This window comes from Crocodylus porosus, unplaced genomic scaffold (genome assembly GCF_001723895.1).
Source record: "Crocodylus porosus isolate Cpor-Errol unplaced genomic scaffold, CroPor_comp1, whole genome shotgun sequence".
Taxonomy (NCBI): domain Eukaryota; kingdom Metazoa; phylum Chordata; order Crocodylia; family Crocodylidae; genus Crocodylus; species Crocodylus porosus.
Window position 1 is genome coordinate 95,319,247 of NW_017728886.1, and position 19,859 is coordinate 95,339,105.

At 38.4% G+C, this 19,859-nt stretch overlaps 1 protein-coding gene and 1 long non-coding RNA gene across 2 annotated transcripts in view; one reads left to right on the forward strand and one right to left on the reverse strand.

Moving 5' to 3' along the window:
- The window catches only part of CNTNAP2 (contactin associated protein-like 2), a 1,403,431-nt gene that overhangs the window by 280,057 nt on the left and 1,103,515 nt on the right, over positions 1–19,859 (forward strand). The gene's annotated exons all lie outside the window — the stretch shown is intronic.
- Positions 9,111–19,859, reverse strand: part of LOC109313006 — a 10,943-nt gene continuing 194 nt past the window's right edge. Inside the window, exons 2-3 of the long non-coding RNA XR_002101949.1 lie at positions 18,509–18,515; positions 9,111–9,212 (exon numbers count right to left, since the gene is read on the reverse strand). This is a non-coding gene — a long non-coding RNA (uncharacterized LOC109313006). The remainder of the gene's footprint in view (positions 9,213–18,508; positions 18,516–19,859) is intronic.

The following is a 19,859-nucleotide window of genomic DNA, read 5'->3' on the forward strand; positions in this document are numbered from 1 at the left end:
GGTTGCCCCTGAGCATCACCTCCCCTGCTGGTCCCTCGCAGATGTGCTCCTGGATAATTATCTTAAAGAGCTTCCCCAGGACTGTGCCTATAGTTTCCTGGGTTCTCCTTCCTCCCCTTTTTGAAAATGGGGACCACATTGGCCTTTTTCCAGTCCTCTGGCACCTGGTCAGAGCACCATGAGTGCTTGTAAAGCCATGCCAGGGGCCCTACAATGACCCTTGCCCATTCGCTCAGCACTCTGGGGTGGAGATCATCTGGACCTGCTGATTTAAACACATCCAGCCCCACCAGAAATTCCCTAACGAGGTCCTCCTTGACCCTAGGCCTGGCAGTGCCTCTCATGAGTCTGTCTGGAACCCCAGTGGGGGAGATGTCCTGGTCCCTGCTCAGAGAAATGGAGGCAAAGAATTTGTTAAAGAGGTCAGCTTTTTTGTCTGGTGTGACCACCAGATTGACAAGCATGTCCTGCAGAGGCCCCACATTACCTGGTGCCTTCTTTTTACTCCCTTTGTATTTATAAAAGGACTTCTTGTTATCTTTGATCCTGGTTGCTAGTCCTAGTTCCATCTCCACCTTCGCCTTCCTAACAACCCCCCCGTACAGTCTCGAGTAATGCAATCCTCCTTGGTGATAGCCCATCCCTTCTTCTGGTTGTATGCCTCCTTTTTCACTTTCAGACATTCCTGAATGCCTTTGGTAAGCCATGGGGGCTTTTGAGCACTCTTGCCCCCTTTGGTTCACATTGGGACTATCAGCCTTTGGGCATGGAGGATTGTCTCCTTAAGGAACAGCCACTTGTCCTGGACTCCCAACTTCCCTACCCTCCGGGACCTCAGTGCCTCTCCTAGTAATTTCCTTAAGCGTTTAAGTGGTTATTTGAGTGGCTTTTTCAAAGATATGATCTGTTTATCTGCTGGAGTATCCTTTCTGGGTATAGGCAGTTTTCAGTTTGGTAAGATGGGTGTCACAGCTATTCTCCTTGGAGTGGATGTAGTGGTACTCTATGGCCTGACTGTAGATCACCACTTTTGGTGTGTTTGGCATAATTGCTGATCTTGTGGATGTAAGTGTGATGGTCCATTGGTTTTCTGTATATAGTGGCTTATTGGGTGCCATCCCAGGTGTAGATCACAGTATCTAGAAAGTTGATATTAGTCTAGAAGTATTCCAAAGATAATTTCATTAAAGGATAACTGCTGTTAAATCTGCAGTGGAAGTGAATAAGCATATCCAGGTATTCAGTCCAGATGATAAAAATAGCATCTGTATTGCATCGATATATAGCATTAGCAGGTTTGGTGGTTCAGTTGTCTAAAAACTCTTCTTCTAGGTGGCTTATGAAGAGACTTGCATATTGGGGAGCCATGTTCATGCTTATATATGTGCCCATGGTTTGGAAAATGTGTCAATTGTTGAAAGCAAAGTTATTGTGGGCTAGGTTGAAGTGGATGATTTGTGCAATATGTTATGGTTGCAAATCTAAGTTTAGATTGTTTTCCTGTAGGTATTTCAGGCAGGCAGCTGTATCTTTCTGGTGTGACTTATTAAAGTACAACATAGCAAAATCCATAGCTGCAAGCATGGCTTTCTCAGGGAGGTGGTGGATGGTTTGGCTCTTTTTGAAAACATCTGTTGTGTCTTATAGAAAACTTATTCTTTGAACAAGTGGTTTTAAGATGGCTTTTATGAATCCTGATAGCTTTTCAATGATGGTACGACAGTTGGATATGTTGGGTCTCTGAAGCTTTGGGAGCATATAAAATAGTAGTGGGGTAGGTGAGTGGGAAATTAGTGGAAGTAGTTTTTGCTGAATCTGTTGTGAAAAATACTTGATGATCATTTCCAGTTCATGCGTGAATATTAGTGTGGGCCCTTCCCAAATTCTTTATAGTACCTGGTGTCTAAGTGTTAGTTGTTAGCCTCATTGATATAGTCATTATGGTTGAAGCTGACAGTAGCTCCTCATTTGTTCACTTGTTTTGTTTACTGTTTCACAGTTGGATGTTAGGAACTGTGATTGCTTGCAGATGTTAAAAAACATGATTCACCAGAAGAAACAGAGCATTAATTGGACCTGGCTCTGCAGCATCTATAGCTGGGGTGCTTCTGTGGGGCTTTTTGGTGCTTTTATCTACCAATTGGCTATTAGATAAAAGCACCAAAGCATATGATCTATACAGATATCTGGTGAACCAGGTACAACAAATGTTCTGCCTCTTCTGGGCATGTGCAGAAGTGCTTGGAGGTTAAAGTAAATCTTTCTCCCCACCCCTCCCTTTTTTTTTAAATGTCTGCAAGAAGCCTTTATCTTTTTTTCTGACATTTGTTGAAAATTTTGCTGTTAGCTTTGTTGCTGAAACAGTTGATGTAGCATTCCAATGTGTGGTTGCTGGGAGGTGTCCAATAAGATTTGTTGTTCCTGTTTGTTTGATCTGTTGTGGCAGGAAGTTGTCAGAGGTGGTTCTGTCCTGGTTGTAGAAGTATTCCTTCAGGCAAAGTCCGCAAAAAAAATTCTTCTAATTCTCCATGGATTTAGTACCTGTCACATTGTCCCTCTGAGCAGAAGTTCAGGTCTTCGAAGAGTATAGGTATTTCAGAGTGGAATAGGCAGTTAATGATGTTGATGTTCTCAATGCTACTTGCTTCTCCTCTGTATACCAATGAGGGTATATGAACTTACATGAACTGAAACAGGGGAGAAAAAGTTACAAAACCCAGTGTATTCATGAGGCTCACTTCTAAACATTACTACCAGAAGCCAGATTTTGTAGTTAAAAATAATTCATTCTAGATAGTAGCTGTTTTTTAAGATTCAGTGGGTTGATGCGTGTCCCTTTTGTATGTGCATCTGTGAGAGCTCATTCCATCTTGGTGCTCTATGCAGTCACTTGTTTTGTGTGTATCCTAAGGCTGTCCCTGGCTACTGCCATATGCTTGAATGGAGTGAGGATGAATAGTGGCAGTAGTTCAATTGCCAAAGGAACACATCTCTATTATTCTTCTTTCTTTTTGATTACCCTCCAGAAATTCAGCTTTCTTCAAGCACTGTTTCAGGGCTTGAATAGATTGTTGGATTTTGATATATACTGTAAGCATTTGGCAAGATCCATCCCAACCAAACAGAAGCACATTGTTAGGTAGCAGCTACAATAATAATTCAGTCTCTTAGGATTGGCAGCCTGACTTGATTTTTCTGAACTGAGAATGCTCAGGTGAATAACTTTTAATTTACTTTTGAATGAATCTGAAGTGGTGGTTACTGATAAGTTAATGGAGAAAAAGAGGTATGCAGTGCACTTAGGACAGCAGTACACAGGGGATTCCTAAGAATACCTATTCCTGTGGCTTTGAGAATGCAAAAAGGCATTATTCTTTTTCAGGTACATTTTTGATTGTCTGAGTTTCCACCTTTTAATTAGTTAGAATAATTTGCACTTTAAATACCTTTATCAACAGTAAATACCAAGAATCAACAGTATCTTTTAAATGGTTGCGGATTAAGAGTGTACATTGGGTGCAATTAAAAATATCTTGATTACCACTAAGAATAGGACAACCACGCTATTTGGCTCAGACAATCCATGAGTTATCCCTGGCATTATTGGGCATTATCTCATAAGACTGAAATCTAAGGATCTGCCTAAATTTACATGGTTAGCCTGAAAAAATACGATGTACTGAACCTATGTATCCACATATCCACATTGGAGGTCATTAGTTTGAGTTAGTTTGAATTTTCAGACTATATATATATACGTCTTAAATGCCTTAAAAATAATTTTATTTATAATAGATTTTCTGGAGTTAAATATGAAAATGGACGCTGTAAGCCATACAGTGTTGCATGTGTGTTTATTATTTTAAAATCAACATAATCTTCATTGTATTCATAGATTCATAGATTCATAGATGCTAGGGTCGGAAGGGACCTCAATAGATCATCGAGTCCGACCCCCTGCATAAGCAGGAAAGAGTGCTGGGCCTACATTACCCCAGCTAGATACACATCTAGCCTTCGCTTGAAGACCCCCAGGGTAGGGGAGAGCACCAGCTCCCTTGGGAGCCCGTTCCAGACCTTGGCCACTCGAACTGTGAAGAAGTTCCTCCTAATATCCAATCTAAATCTGCTCTCTTCTAGCTTGTGGCCATTATTTCTTGTAACCCCCGGGGGGGCCTTGGTGAATAAATACTCACCAATTCCCTTCTGTGCCCGCCTGATGAACTTATAGGCAGCCACCAGGTCGCCTCTCAACCTTCTCTTGCGGAGGCTGAAAAGGTCCAGTTTCTCTAGTCTCTCCTCGTAGACATTACATTTTGATTATTCAGTGTGCTCTGGAGTTTTATGTTGATAATGAATATATTAATAAGAATTGCTGAAAGAAAGGTGCAAATGGTATCGGCCAGGTGAAGAATAGTTCAAATGTTCCATATCTGACAGAGTAAAGAAGGAAATTTGGGATCAGGGTAACTAGCTTGTATGTCAGTCGAGACTATCTGCAGTGAAGTAGTTAATGATATTTATAATTAAATTGCTGCTTAGGTTTTATGGCTTATAGCTACTTGAGATCACTGTTAGCCCATTATTATTACTGATATTGCTGCTATGTTAACCAGTGCACAAACATTGAGCAAAAAGATGGTGCCTGCCTCATAGTGCTTGCAACCTAAGTATAAAACAAGAGACGTGTCATGGTACAGTTATGCAGATGCCAAGAACATAAGAAAACAATGAGAAACAGTACTGGTTTCCATTATAGCCAGTGGTCTCAGCACAACAGCAGCCTAATTGCTGGCTAGTTTTTGCAGGCATCACAGACTATCAGAGAGCTTGGGGTTCTCTATTCCTTTAAAGAAGCAGCAGCTCAAGTATTAGGATTAAAGCCACAAATTTAGCCCCTAAAGCACCAGCGGGGCATAGGACAGCTAGAGAGGCCCATCAGAGCATGGTCAACTAGAGAGGCCCAGCAAGAGGCCTGCAACTAGAGAAACAAGTAGGGTGCCAGGGAGCACCATTGGGGATTTAATTGGACTGGGGTCACATGAAGGCCCATGGGTTGCCTCCCTGTTAATATCATTACTCCATCAAGTAATAAAGGAAGGCAGGTGATAAAGGAAGGCACCCAAGGGCACAATGGAGCATGGCTGTGGAGTCACCAGAGGGCATCACAACTGCCTATCTCCATCTGTGATAATTTTGTATGACTCCTAGAATATAATTTTTTAGGTAGTAGAAAGTAGATTCTCTTTTCAAAGAGAATGAACCTCTTATGACAATTCTTTGTCCATTTTCTTTAGAGGATTCTGTTTTATAATGGGAATCTTGGAGATGCCCTTTTGGTAATCTATATTAATAAAAGAGCCTTTGCTGCTTTCTATGTAATTTATTTTGATAGTGAAACTGAAAATACCATTTTCTAGATTCAGGAGTGGCATCTCAGTCAACATGTTCTTTTCTCAAAAATGTATGCAATCAAGTTCAAATTAATAATTTGCCTCAGTGAAAAGCAGGTTTTATAGAGGTCAGGGAAGATATGCACTTTCATGAGCAAGTGCATATCTTACTCAAAGGAGCAAGTTGTTCCTAGGACTTCAGGAAAGGACCTTTTATTTGTCCATCAATATTCAGCTTCGTATAGGTAAGTCTAGGACTATAAAAGAGATGGTATACTATATGCGAATGGACTAGTTTTTCATTTTAGAAGTGCATTAAATTCTACCTTTGGATGAATATATGTATTTTCCAGTAGGAAGGTCTGCAACAGCTGAGGAAAGCATTCTTCCCAGTATGTTTAAGGGAATTACATGTTCTTACATAGAGTATATTGTATTTCTTTAGTAATTCTGCATGGTAATGATAACTTGGTAGAATGTCATGTGAAAGACCATCCCTTATAGACAGTTTTGTGGATCACTTGGTTGAATGGATCATCATATTTTACTTTTCCAGAAATTATTCCATCATGGTACAGATATCTTTAGTGTTTTTTCATAATGTTCAGTAAGAATTTGGTCAAAATGATCCAATCCTTATGATACTTAACTACAGAAAATCTATGTTGCTTGCTTGTGGGTGTGTCAGTTAGAGGCAATTATTTGTGGAATGACCTACCAGGAAACTGAAGTTCCTGGAAGAATTTGCTTTTATCATGGCAATATGAAAAAAATTGCTTCTGGCCTGAATCCAATTTATGAGCTTATGAATTCAAACACTAGAGAAAATATGAAGTGTCTTTCTCTCACATTACTTCCAGAATAGAATCGTAGAAAATTAGGGTTGGAAGGGACCTCAGAAGGGCATCTAGTGCAATCCTCTCTTCAAAGCTGGACCATCCCCAGCTAGATCATCCCAGCCAAGGCTTTGTCTAGCCAGGTCTTAAAACCTCCAAGGATGGAGATTCCACAACCTCTCTGGGTAACCTGCTCCAGTGTTTTACTAAACTTCTAGTGAGAGAGTTTTCCTAGTATCTAGCCTAAACTTCCCTTGCTGCAACTTGAAACCATTGCTCCTTGTTCTATCATCTGCCCCAATTGAGAACAGTCTAGCTCCATCCTTTCTGGAACCTCCTTTCAAGTAGTTGAAGGCTTCTATTTAATCCCTCCTCAGTCTTCTCTTCTCTAGACCAAATAAGCCCAGTTTCCTCAGTCTCTCCTCATAAGTCATGTGCCCCAGCCCCACCCTCCCACCCCACCCCCATTTTTGGTGCCTACTGCTGGACTATCTCCAATTTGTCTACCTCCTTTCTGTAGTGGTGGCACACTCTGTAGTGGAGTACTGGACACAGTACTCCAGATGTGGCCTCACCAGTACAGAATAGAAGGAAATAATCACTTCCCTTGATCTGCTAGTATCACTCCTACCAATGCACCCCAGTATGCTGTTGTTCTTCCTGGCAAAAAGGGGACACTGTTGGCTCATATTCAGCTTATTGTCCACTGTAACCCCCAGGACCTTTTCTGCAGAGCTGCTGCCCGGTTAATCAGTCCCCAGCCTGTACTGGTGCATGGGATTGTTGCATCGTAAGTGCAGGACTTTGCATATGTTGAACCTCATGAGATTTCTTTTGGACCAATCCTCCAATTTGTCTAGGTTTCTCTGAATCCTAACTCTACCCTTCAGCATATTTATTACTCTCCCTATCCCACAGTCATCTGCAAACTTGCTGTGGGTGCACTCTGCTACCTTCTGGGTCATTGATGAAGATATTGAACAAAACCAGCCCTGACTGACCCCTGGGGCACTCCACTTGATACTAACTGCCAACTATCATCCAATCTCTGAGCTGGATAATTCAACCAGTTTTCTATCCACCTTACAGTCCATTCATTCAACCTGTACTTCCATAGCTTGCCTGCAAGAATGTTTTGGGAGACCATATCAGAAGCCTTGCTAAACTCACAGGTTGCTACTCTCGCATGAAAGTAATAATTATTATGCAAAACAAACAGTATGTGGAATTCCAGTCACTCAAACAGCAGTTATGCTGATTATAAAAAACACTACTGAAGATGGCACAGTAAAGTCATTCTGGTATTTCTTAACCCCTCTGGAGCCTCTGGGCTTTTGCTCCTTCCTCCAGCTTCTGCTACTTGCTGCCTCACATCAGTGAAACAGCTAGACTATGGAAGGCCATATAAATGGTTCTCATTATCAGACATGCTCAGGACAAATAATTCACTTTCTCATCCCCTCTACCTCCAAAGCAGCCACTAAAACATGATATGTGGCATAACAGCAATCGATGGATCCTCAGAAGCATTCTGTGCATTTAACCTTATTACTATATTAATTATTCATGTGAAACACAACTTCATTATGGCTGGTTGGCTCTTCAAGATAGCTTTCTGTTATAAAAAGTTTCTTTGCAACTAGGAAGTAGGCAGGGCTGGAAGAGTTAAAGCCTCACACAAAATCTAATTCTCATAAATTGTGATGCATCAAAAACCACCAACCATGGATGAAATTAACATTTCCAGGAAAAGCACATTTTCATCCCCAGTCACTCAAGATGAAGGCACATACAGTGCATGTATATAATTGGATTAAAAAATAGTTATTACTGAAGAAAGAGGTTTTATCTTTAGGTTTTAATTAAGCCTCATCTCAGTTAAAAGATAATTAGAGTGGTATTGTGATGTTTTAAAGTATCTGTTGTCTGACTTCTAATGTAACATGTAGTTTTTTGAGGGCAGGTTGTGATTTAGTAAGGAATTCTTTAATGTATATCATGTTGTAGTACTAAACTGCTAAGGGCAATGCGAGGGTGTTTGAATGTAATTATTTGTCTAGAAGACTTTCTAAACTCGTGTTCCTATTTTATTTGTTGTCAATTTCCATCCATTCTCTACGTTTTACATTCTGACATATAGCATATAGTGAGAAAATGGGATGCAACATACATTCGACGCCATCTGAGTTTAATGAGTGTTTCCTACTCTTCTTGCCAGATTTAGCTGCTCCAAAGATACAATGCTGGCTTGAAGATTTGCCATTTTTAGTGAAAGGTGGACACCGCCAGGTGTCCTGAACACTGATCACCTACGAGAAATCTAAGGGGTGGAAGGTTGTTAGGCCTCCTCAGATAGCCAAGGCCTTTTGTGTGTTATCTCTGTGAGGGGTGGATTTTGGGGTCAGGGATATGCATAGAGCTACAGCCTGCCCTCATATACCCTGTAAATACACAGAGGCTCAACAATAAATTTGAAAAATATGTTATAAACTCATGATCACAACAAAAACAAGATTAGCAGTAGGAAACATACATAACTTCAAGCATGAACTATATATGGTGGTTAACAGACCTGCTAGGAGGCAGCAAAGGGCAGCATTGGGGCTTTCACAGGCTCACTGAGCTGGGGTGACAGTCAGGCCCTCAGTCTTTTCCCTCAGAGGGTCGCAGACTGAGAGTGAGGGAGGGGTGTTAATTACCAACCAATGGATGTTCAAGGTCCCAATCCAATAACGCTTTTACAGACAAGTATCCAATCTGATTAGTCAACCCTCTTTCTCTCACTGCTACAGTCACTGCTTATATGCCTCAGACATGCAGGTATGATCACCAACCAAGTGCACCGTTCAAACCCCAAGTACTCTCAAGCATCCATATTTCATTCACGCTCCAAATCATGCCTCAGGATTCCTTAAATACTCACCAAAATCACACCGTGTCAGTCAATCTTCTCACCAATCACACTTGTGCACACGATACCCTACTGCTGTACTCTAGGCACTCGGGTGCAGCACACGGTGCTCGACTGGACCACACAACCTACTGCGCAGGCTCCCCACATATAAGTGGGTCACTGACATCATCATGGTGGACAATTCAGCTATTCTAGAACCTGCCCACCTGATCAGTGTGTGTGGGCTCAGGAGGGAGCTCATGGACCACATCCAACATTAGGAACAACCTGCTAAAATAGACCCCAGACTTCCAGCCAGCCTCAGTCCAGGAGGAGGTAGATTGCTTTATCTTTGAGGGCATAGCAACTTATTCTGAGAATGACAAGATGGAAGGAAAATACTAGTTCCAAAACAGGTTGCATTTAATGGCATGCAGGCCAGTCTGCAAGGCCTACTTGTTTCACTTTGTCTTTGAAGAGATGGAAGAAGACTGAAGTACAGGACAACATGTAAGAGTGATATTTTAGCACAACACTGTACAACCAGCAGCCTGTGAGTATTTAATTTGCAGCTCCAGGCTCTCTGTGCCCTTTATATCTTTGTTTCCCTCTGCTTCCCCTCATAGGTGTGGGTGCTGTTGCCCCAAGCTGTTGCCAGTTCCCTCTATTGCCTGATCCTGCTGCTGTCGCCATCCCCTACCCCATGAATGATGGGGTCTCTGGGCTTTCCCTGCTTCCTCCGGCTTCTGCTTCCTGCTGCCCCCCATTAGTGGAGCAGTGTGGCCTGTGGGGGAGATGGCAGTTCGACACTCTGTCTTAGTATATTCCCTGACTTGGTACAAGGTTCTACATAATAAATTGTATTACATTTTGTTTTTTGTAATTAGCAGACCCTTGTAGCTCATCTTTATTTTATTCATTTTAATTCAGAATAAGGAAATAGTTAATGACACATCTGTATCAGGGGATACTGCTTCTCCTGCCAGTCCTCTGTGCTTCCCAGAACAGCTCCCAGGACTGTAGTCACTTAAGATCTCTTGTAGGATTCTGGCAAGTTCTTGGTCCCCTGGGAAATCTGTTGCATCAGAGGGAATATTGTGTTTATCTTCCTTTCATATCAGCTTGGGCACAAAGTGGCTCTGTAGTTCCAGGGAATATTTCCTAATATTTGTGATGGGCCACAGACTGGCATCCTTCCTGCTTTATGATCAGAAGTGCAGTAGCATGAAGATCCACATGATTGTGCTTTTAAGCTTCTAATAAAAGTGCTTTCTAGGGTCATTGTCTAACGCCAATGATGCCTGACAAAGCTTTGAGAGACAAGACCAGATTAGAAATGCATCTGACCAAGGACAGATGCCCTTTCTCCAGCTGAATCGGACTTAATTCTTCTCTCAGTAAGATGCAACAGAAACCAAACCATACTCAGACTCTGCAAAGATTGTAGTTACTCATTTTTACCCATGATCCTTGCAGAGTCTGAGTATGGTTTAGTAGCTCTGCTAATTCTGATAAAGAAGCAGATTTTATTACTGAGAAAAATTCACATAGTTATGGACATCGGAAACTAGTCATCACACCAGACTGCCACAAATGCTTTAATGAAGTGTCCTTCCCTTCCTTCTCTCTCTCTCTCTCTCTCTCTCTCTCTCTTTGTATCCTAGGAGATTCAGAAAGATGAAAGTAGTCACCACTCCTACATCAGAGGAGTGTGATTGGTATTGAATCTAAAGTAGTGAAATGATTTTGTGACAGACAAGGAAGGAGAACATCATTGCAAAGTGGAGTCATGAGACCTCAAGGACAAATTGCTGGATTAGACAGTGAGAGTGAGATTATGATGCATACTTTAGGCATAGATTTCCTAGGGTGCTATCTTTTATTGGACCAGCTGTGTAGACCCTCTGCCATACCCTGGCTGCCAAGGCAGGATTCACCTTTAGGGCTTGGGACAGAAAGCAGACAGAACACAATGAGAGAATTTTAGTGAGATTTCTGGACACAAGCCATGTATCCATCAAAAATAATTCAGAGGCTGTTGAAGTCTTTTGAATTCAACTATTTTAACTGGATCATTTGCTATTCTACAGCACCAAGCAGTCCCTGGTGATTGTTCAGTGGCCTAATCTGTTGTTGACTGCATGAGAAACTATAGATGTACCCCTATAAACTCAAGCTTTTACTTACGTAGTTGACATAGTTAATACTCTTTGAGGAAAATAAATGCTCTTACAATTATAAAGAATCTCTGAGTTTGATTACTGGATATAAATGACAATTATTTGACATATTATTGAGATGCAAATCCTAGAATCATAGAAAATTAGGGTTGGAAGGGACTTCAGAAGATCATCTAGTACATCTAGGGGAGGAAGTAAGCTCTTGCCCTATACACCTGCATGAACACTTTCATTAGTAATTTAAGAAAAGCCTCTTTCCAAAGAGGGATTTTGAAACCTGATAAATGCAAGTGCACATCAACTCCTCTCTTCACAAATGAAAATTTGAAAGATTCATAAATACCAGCCAAACAATTAACTACAGTGCTTATGTATACAAATTACTAATTGAAAAAGTTATAGAGGTTTGTGTGTTGGTGTTTTGCTTTCTTCTAAAATACCTACATTATGACAACATTGTATTTCAAAGAAGGCTTGAAAATTAGTATCAGTATCCTTGGTGTTCAAATATGGTTCCTGATGAAATAAATACTAATTGCATTATATTCGCCAACTTGTAAACAAAACTTAGATGTTTTAAATGCCAATTAAAAAAAGAAAAACAGACATATTGGGTATTAGATTGTGCCAGTTAAAACATTAGTAAATACCTTAAACCTCTAAAAATATCAATACCTATCTGACTGGCCTCACCATGATGACTATAACAGATTTTATTAGCGTATTTCAGGATAAATAGTACAACTCCTTGATATTTTATTTGTGGGATTTTAATATTTAAAAGAATAATTGGGGATTCTTTTGTAATTTTCAGTGGATTTTCCTTTTTAAAGTCTACAATAGGCATTAGAGCCTGTTGCGTCTCAAAACCTGTTTCATGTCTAATTTCAATGCTGATATTTGTTTTCACCATGGAAATTCTAAATGATGTCAACTGGAATTAATTGAAGTATTTGGCACGATGACCTGTTGGGTTTTTTCCCCCAGAAAAACTTAATTTAGGCTGAATCAAATGTCAAATTTCAGTATAATGTAAATCTTCATTCTGAACTCAACTCTTTTAGATATTGTAAAATAATGTAAATCATTTAAAATGAAAAACTGAAAAAATAAGGTGTCTCATAAAATGTTGGTAGTTTTAAATATGTTTTAATTTAAATTGATACAGTCCTACAAAAAAATCCAGGAAACGGCTGTTCTGCCAGCTCTCCTAGTTGCAAGCACTTTTCACAGGGCTAAAGAAACAAAATAACTATTGAGCTTCTGTTACAGTGTGTTACCGCTACCCACACTTGAAAGAAGTGATTAGAACCTGTACAGGTTGAATCTCCTGTTTCTCTGGTTTTACAGAAGGCTAATGCCACTAAATTATTCCACATTTACACTGGAGAAGTGAGACTGGAATTAAATAATATGTCGATGGCCTTACACAAACATCCCTCTCTTTAATTTCAAATTGAGTGACAATGAAGCTTATGTTTGCATGCAATACTAGAGAGATTCTTTTCTAAGAAGAATTAGAGTCACTGAAGCAGTACAAGACTGGAGGAAAATTGAATTCTGTGCAGTGGAATAAACTGTGGGGTTTTAAATGAATCTACTGTACCAGGAAGCTGAAACACAGGAGCTATTTAATCTTGATTGAACTAAAGGGAAAACATAAGAAATAATGAGTTTTTATAATTTAGAAATACTACATAAAAATTATTAAATATTTCCTGAAAATATCAAGTATGCAAATATCAAGAAGCCACGTACTATGGTGAATGACACCTGCAAGCAAGTCTTTTAAGCTAAAAAGTTAAAGCATGTGAGATTTTGCTCAGTATCTTTAGAACTCCCATTTGTAAAATAGTTTACAGTATATTCTGTATTTCCCCATGCTAGAGAAAAGCTGTAGATTGGACATAAAATAATTTATCATATACTTCAATTTTTTTCATTGCTTCAAAAAGACAAAAAACATGTCTAGCACCTCACTTTATTATTTTATATCTACTAAAAGTTAAGGGATAACAGATTTGCTTATATGTCCAGATGTTAGATGGGGATAGGGTCTAGTGTTTAAGGCCCTAAGTATCCCGCTGCCATGGCTGTTGGATATTGGAAGCTTAGTGGGTTTCCTGAACTTTCTAGTCTTACAGGATATATCCATAATAGTTAATTGTTCGGAATGGAAAACTTATTTTCATGATTTCATGTTCAGCATTTTGATCAGGTTGGTCTTCTTCAGAGTCATGGTTCATTACCTTCTACAGTCTATGCATCACAAAGGGCTCACTGCTGCACTGATTGGGCCATCAGAACATTGCAGGAGTGTAACAAGGTTTACTTGCAGATGAAAAGAGAAGACAAAAGGCAGTTCGATTCAGGAGAAAGTTGCTTTTGGAGGTCTCAGCAGCATGAATGGATTTGGATATACTTATGATAGAAATAATTGAAGCATAATACATACTCAAAAGATTTGAGGAGTGAGATAAGTATCTACAAAGATGAAGTAGAAGCCATCTGGAAGCAGGTGTACATAAACTGAACCAACGTTTTCAAACTCAAATGCCAATTGACTTGTACATCATTTTATAATATCTAAAAGCGTTAAATTGAGAATGATCGTTTACATTTTATTGAAATTTGGCATGTTGATTCAGCCTAAATTAAGTTGTTGGGGGTTTTTTTTTTGGGGGGGGGGGGGGGGAGGAACAGATCATTGTGCCAAATATTTAAATTAATTTCATTTGCCATCATTTAGAATTCCAATATTGAAAATAAATTTCAGTGTTAAAATTTGCCATGAAGCATAGGTTTTGAACTGCAATGGGCTCTAATTCCTACGGTAGACTTTAAAAAGGAAAATCCTTTGAACTGAAGATTACCAAAATCCCCCAATTATTCCTCTAAATATTTTATTAATGCAAAATGTTAATATCCAGGAGTTGTACTGTTTATTTTGAAATAAGCTAATAAAATCTGTAAAAATCATCCTGGTAAGGCCAGACAGATAGGTATTGATATTTCTAGAGGTTTAAAGTATTTACTAACCTCCTAACTGGCACAATCTAATACCTAATATGTATGTTTGGTTTTTTTTAATTGGCATTTAAAATGTCTAAGTTTTGTTTACAAGTTGGCAAATGTAATGTAATTATTATTTCATCAGGGACCATATTTGAACACCAAGGACTGTGATATTAATTTTGACAACATACCTTCTTTGAAATGCAACCTTGTCATAATTCAGGTATTTTAGACGAAAGTAAAACACCAACACACAAACCACTACAACTCTTTCAATTAGTAATTTGTATACATAAGCACTGTAGTTAATTGTTTAGCTAGTATTTATGAATCTTTCAAATTTTCATTTGTGAAGAGAGGAGTTGATATGAACTTGCGTTAATCAGGTTTCAAAATCCCTCTTTGGAAAGAGGCTTTTCTTAACTTGCTAATGAAAGTGTTCATGCAGGTGTACAGGTCAAGGGGTTTACTCCCTCCCTACTACTCAGGACTGTGGAGAAGAGCAAACAATTCAGCATATTGAATACAAGTAAGTTTATACCAGCTTTGAATTATAAAAAAGCCCCAAACAAACAAACACCAAAAAAAAAAGAAAGTTCTCTTTTCTTCACATTATTGTAAAATGTAGACTTTCTCTTAATTCAGCTACCAAAATATGGGGATGATGATAGAATGCTATTTAAGATTAAAAGCACAGTTATAGTCACTGTCTATGAAACCCCTTATTTGTGCTTTTCTAAGTTAATCTCTTTTCCCCACAATCCTGTTACAATATTACAGTAAAGTCAAATCTCTCCTATCAGTCTATGCATCTTAATAATATGGCAAGTAATTCTCAATTATATTCAATGATCAAACTCAGATTCTTTATAATAGTGGAAGCATTTATTTTTCCAAAGTATTAAATGTGGGAACTTTCAGATATAAAAGAAAACTGATAACTAAGAACAGAAGAAATATAGCTAGTTTAACACCCTGTAATCTGCTGTAGCAGTACTTCCCTATGAGTTTTAAAACACAATACCATATACTGATGTATGCAAACTATTTATAAAGATAAAAGGATTAAAAGTGGGAAACAAAATGCAAATGAACACAGCAAAGAACTGTAAATGAATTCACAAATGACTTTAGCATCCAATTTTAAGAGTTAGCTTTGATTATAAAATATTCCACATCTCATTATATTCTACAGTTCCACCTGGAAGCAATCACAGATTCACATGTGCCTCAGAATATAGTAGAGTGACCTAATTTGAACAAAATTAACTTTTGTTAGGCATTGGATACAGCATCTAAAGAAGCCTAAATTACAAAAAATGCAAGTTATACATTTTAAAATTAATTACAGCCACATAGAATAATTTTGATGCATTTGCCCCTTCTCTTTCATATTCACTACACAGTGGAAATGATTCTGTTTTCTTGTAGACTGACTTAAATAAGAAATAAATTCATATAAGCCAATAGGTACATCTGTATAAAATACAGTTCATGTCAACATTTTTTATTCCACCTAATTGGATATTGTGGCTGCGTATACACGAGGTACTGACCGAACAGTAGCTCATTACTCCTGCAGAGTAGTGTCACATGGCACAAAGTGTGGCATGATGCTACTGCACAGTAGTAATGAGCTACAAATGGTATCAGATCTGTCTATCACTGCTGGAAAAAATACACCACAAATGCGTAGGGATAAGGCTAAGGCAAGAACCAAGACTAAGAAATTCCATACTTGTTCTAGATTTTTTGAAAGATTAAATCAATGCATCTTTCTTTTCCTGCTTTAACTGCCAGTGAAATGGGGGTATTACCACCTCTATATGTCAAAGGAGTTTTTTTTGCCTTGTTACTAGACCAACTGTATTTTATAGTTCTGGGGCCATTTATATATATGAATTTCCATGGAAGGGGAAGGATACATTCACAAAAAAAATATGAATTAATGCTGAATTCTTCAGTGTAGAATACTGTAACATTTCATGGAGATTTAGCCTTTGCAAATCCATGGAAAAGCTTAAATAATAGTTAGCAAGCTTTTATTGGCTTGCTTGCTTGCTTGTTTGTTTTCTGTCTCTTCTCCTGCATCTCATAACATTTTTGGGTTATTTCAAAATGCATTACACTATCTATCGAGTTTAAAATTATTGTGATTCCAAAACTGGAAAAGTCATGCCCATAAGGCTCTGCAATCATAGTTATGGACAGGATTGATGAAATGTTCATCTGAAATCCACCATGCTTTAATCCCTTTAATCTTTTCTCTGGCTTTGTCAAACTAGTTGATTACTGAAGCTAAGTGGCAAAAAACCTGAAGTGTAAAATTGGGTTAATATTATAGGCAATGTTACTCTCATACTAAACATGCACTCATTCATGCAAGGAGTGAAGCTGTGTTAAAATACTACTAACATTCTGACAGACCTACAAAAGCAATGACATGCACACTTGAGTATAATACTTTGGGCCAAAATTAGTTCTCGCATAAGTAGATAGAGGAGAGCGAAGTCACACCAGGGTTGAAGAAAGCACCAGCCATAATAATAGGTCCTTTCTAGCATATGATGGTGGTGCATGTTCTTATCAATAGTAGTAGACTTTCTTATTAGTTCAGCTACCCATTTGTGCTCCCTTTTTGCAAGCTGTGGTCCAAATTCTGCTCCTTTAAACCAAGACCGTGTCATTTATATCATCTTGGTGCATGTGTACAAGTGAAAGGGAAATTTGGCTTTTAGTTTATAATATCACATACCTGATACCAATAAACGCCCAAGGTAAATACAATTTCCACCTGTCTTTATGCTATAATAATATTCTATTCACAGCCATGGTAAATTAGGGCTTCATGACTTTCTTAGTTATGTTAACACCAAGGTAGTTGACCTACATTATTTTCTGAACAGGAAGGGTTTGACAGGTTTGTACCCTACAATATTAAGGAATCTGTGCTTATCTGGGAAACTGTGAAGGTTAATTTAGTACTGTGGGCTGTAAGAAGTTGAGATATCCAAGTAGTAAGAAAGTGCAAGTCTTGGGAACTTTCCAAAAATCTTCCAGAGTTGCCTTGCATTTTCTTGATCATATGAGAGTCTAGCAAAAACTATAAATAGTTCTTTTAAAGCAGGTTTATCCTAAACCAGGACACCAAGACAAGACGGAAGTGATGAAGCTTGCCAAGCCTAGTGTGAGGAGGTGTTTTGTCATATTTCAAATAAAATATTTTCTTTTGCCATACTACAAGTTAAATAATCTATAAATACAATTCTTGCAACCTAAAATGTGAATCTCTATTAAAAAGTGACAGGGTGATGTGAGAAATAAATTGACTTTGCAGCAGTAATATTTTTTTCCCCCTCAACACATCGTTTCTGTGATAGAGGATGGGCATTGTGCCAAGTAGCTCAACTGAATTCAGGGTTCACAGAAAGTAAGGCATTTCTCAATGTATACGTAAATTATTGCAACTGTTATTAGGAATCTCTGAGAGCAAAATGCAAATGTGCCTATAACATGACTGTATTTATGATGCCAGAATATCCATCACGGTGGTTGTAGAGGTGTTCTTGTAGGATAGACAGATGTTAAGGAATCAAGATTCATTTTTTTTAAATGAATCCACGTTCATTTGGAAAGTAGGCATTTCATACTCCCATATCCAGTCTTGTATATCCATGCTGTATGTGCTTATATAGATTCTTTATAATCAGCCTTTGTATTGTTTCTCTGTCCATTTTTGCATGTATGCATATTGGCACGTCTATCTATATTACATAAAATAGTAATGTAATAAATTATATATGTAATACATTGGATTTGTCTCAAGTCATTTATATTGCCATTTGAATGCCTTGTATACATTCTGCCTATTGGTCATCTCTGCTAGTCATCTTCAATCACTTGCATCTTCCACCCCTGCAAAATGGGTGTGAACCCCTACCATTCTAAGTTGAGAGTGTTTTGCACATTCTTTCCGAAGATGTTAAATCACAAGTAACAGGAGAGAAGTGCACCAAACGTACTGCAGGCAATTCATTACATTCCTCCTCTATCTATTCATTACATTCCCACCTCTATCTATTATTCGTAGTATTAGTATTACTATTACTTTAACTTGCAACAAAAATATCTTCCTATGTTACCTCCTCAACAAGGAAATTGCCCCTTATCCCCAAAATTACACTGATTCACTTATATGCTAGGCAGTTTTTGCTCTTGGACTAGTGACAAACTGTCATTCAAGATCTTAGTCTTTCAGGATTTTTGGCATATGCAGAATAGCTAATTTAGGTAATTTTTAAAGGTTTTTCAAAAACATTAATTAAATCCTGTCTTCCTACAGTCCATGTGATTGGACTAGTGAATGCCAACGGGATTTAGTTTTACAAGTAGAGTACTCTAAATATAGCCAGAATAAAAAATACTTCTTTAAATACATTGAGTTTTGTATTTCTGAAATACATTGAGTTTTGTAAACCATGTTCATGCAAAGAATACAAAATGATGCAATATAAAGATTGGTAATGCCACTTCCCTGGTATAATTTGCATAAATCACCCATGGTTTGGCCACTCATGAGCAGTGTACAGGATAATCAATACTAGCTTTCAAAGGAAATGCTAGTTTCATCATTTTTTCTTTTAGTTAAAAGGAATATTTCTGGAGCACAGTAACACCTCTAAAACTTAAATGGACACTTCGTAAATGAGATGCAGTAACAGTTGCAATTTACCTATGTATGTATTTCTAAGCATGATTAGGTGATATGAAAACATAAAGCCTTATGGAATCTATATACTGATTTCAAGATTGATGAAGATATTAGTAAAGAAATTGACTTTTCGCTTTTTTCCCCCCCGTCATTGTTATGTTTATTCTTAGGTATAAATGATGTGGTTTTTTTAATACTTAAGAATATTTAATTAAAAAAATCAAATGGAAAAAAAAACACTCCTAAAAAGAAACTGAGATGGAAACTGCCTCTGATGCTTGACACATTTCTCCTTTCTCTATTTGTATGTGATATTTTATTGTATACAAAACCAGCTCCATCTCTCTTGGATGCCACCAGCTCAATCACTGTGGGTAGTAGACCATGTATACTTATGTATCTTCTGCTTGGGTTCCTGCTTGATGCTTGCGATCAGATGCAGCATTTCATTTCCAATATCACAGATGACAGATTAAGATGCAGAATGAATTTCTGCAAATGTCAAAAGAGTCAGAGAAAGAAAGGGGGTAGAACTGGTGTGTATGCAGAGAAAGGGAGACGAAGGAAACACTTCCATGATAATCATGAAGAAGATACGATTATTTCAAAAAGCTATGTTAGCTTTGTTTTAGTTTTGCATTTTATATATATAATAGCGCGCACACACACACACACACACACACACACACACACACACACACACACACACACACACACACACAAATCAATGGTTTTATGCACCCGCCCCAGCTCCTGTCACTTAAAAAAGCCCTGGTTTACTGGGTGCTGCTGGGCGGGGGGGCCATGTCCACTGCTCCGCACTGCATGGGG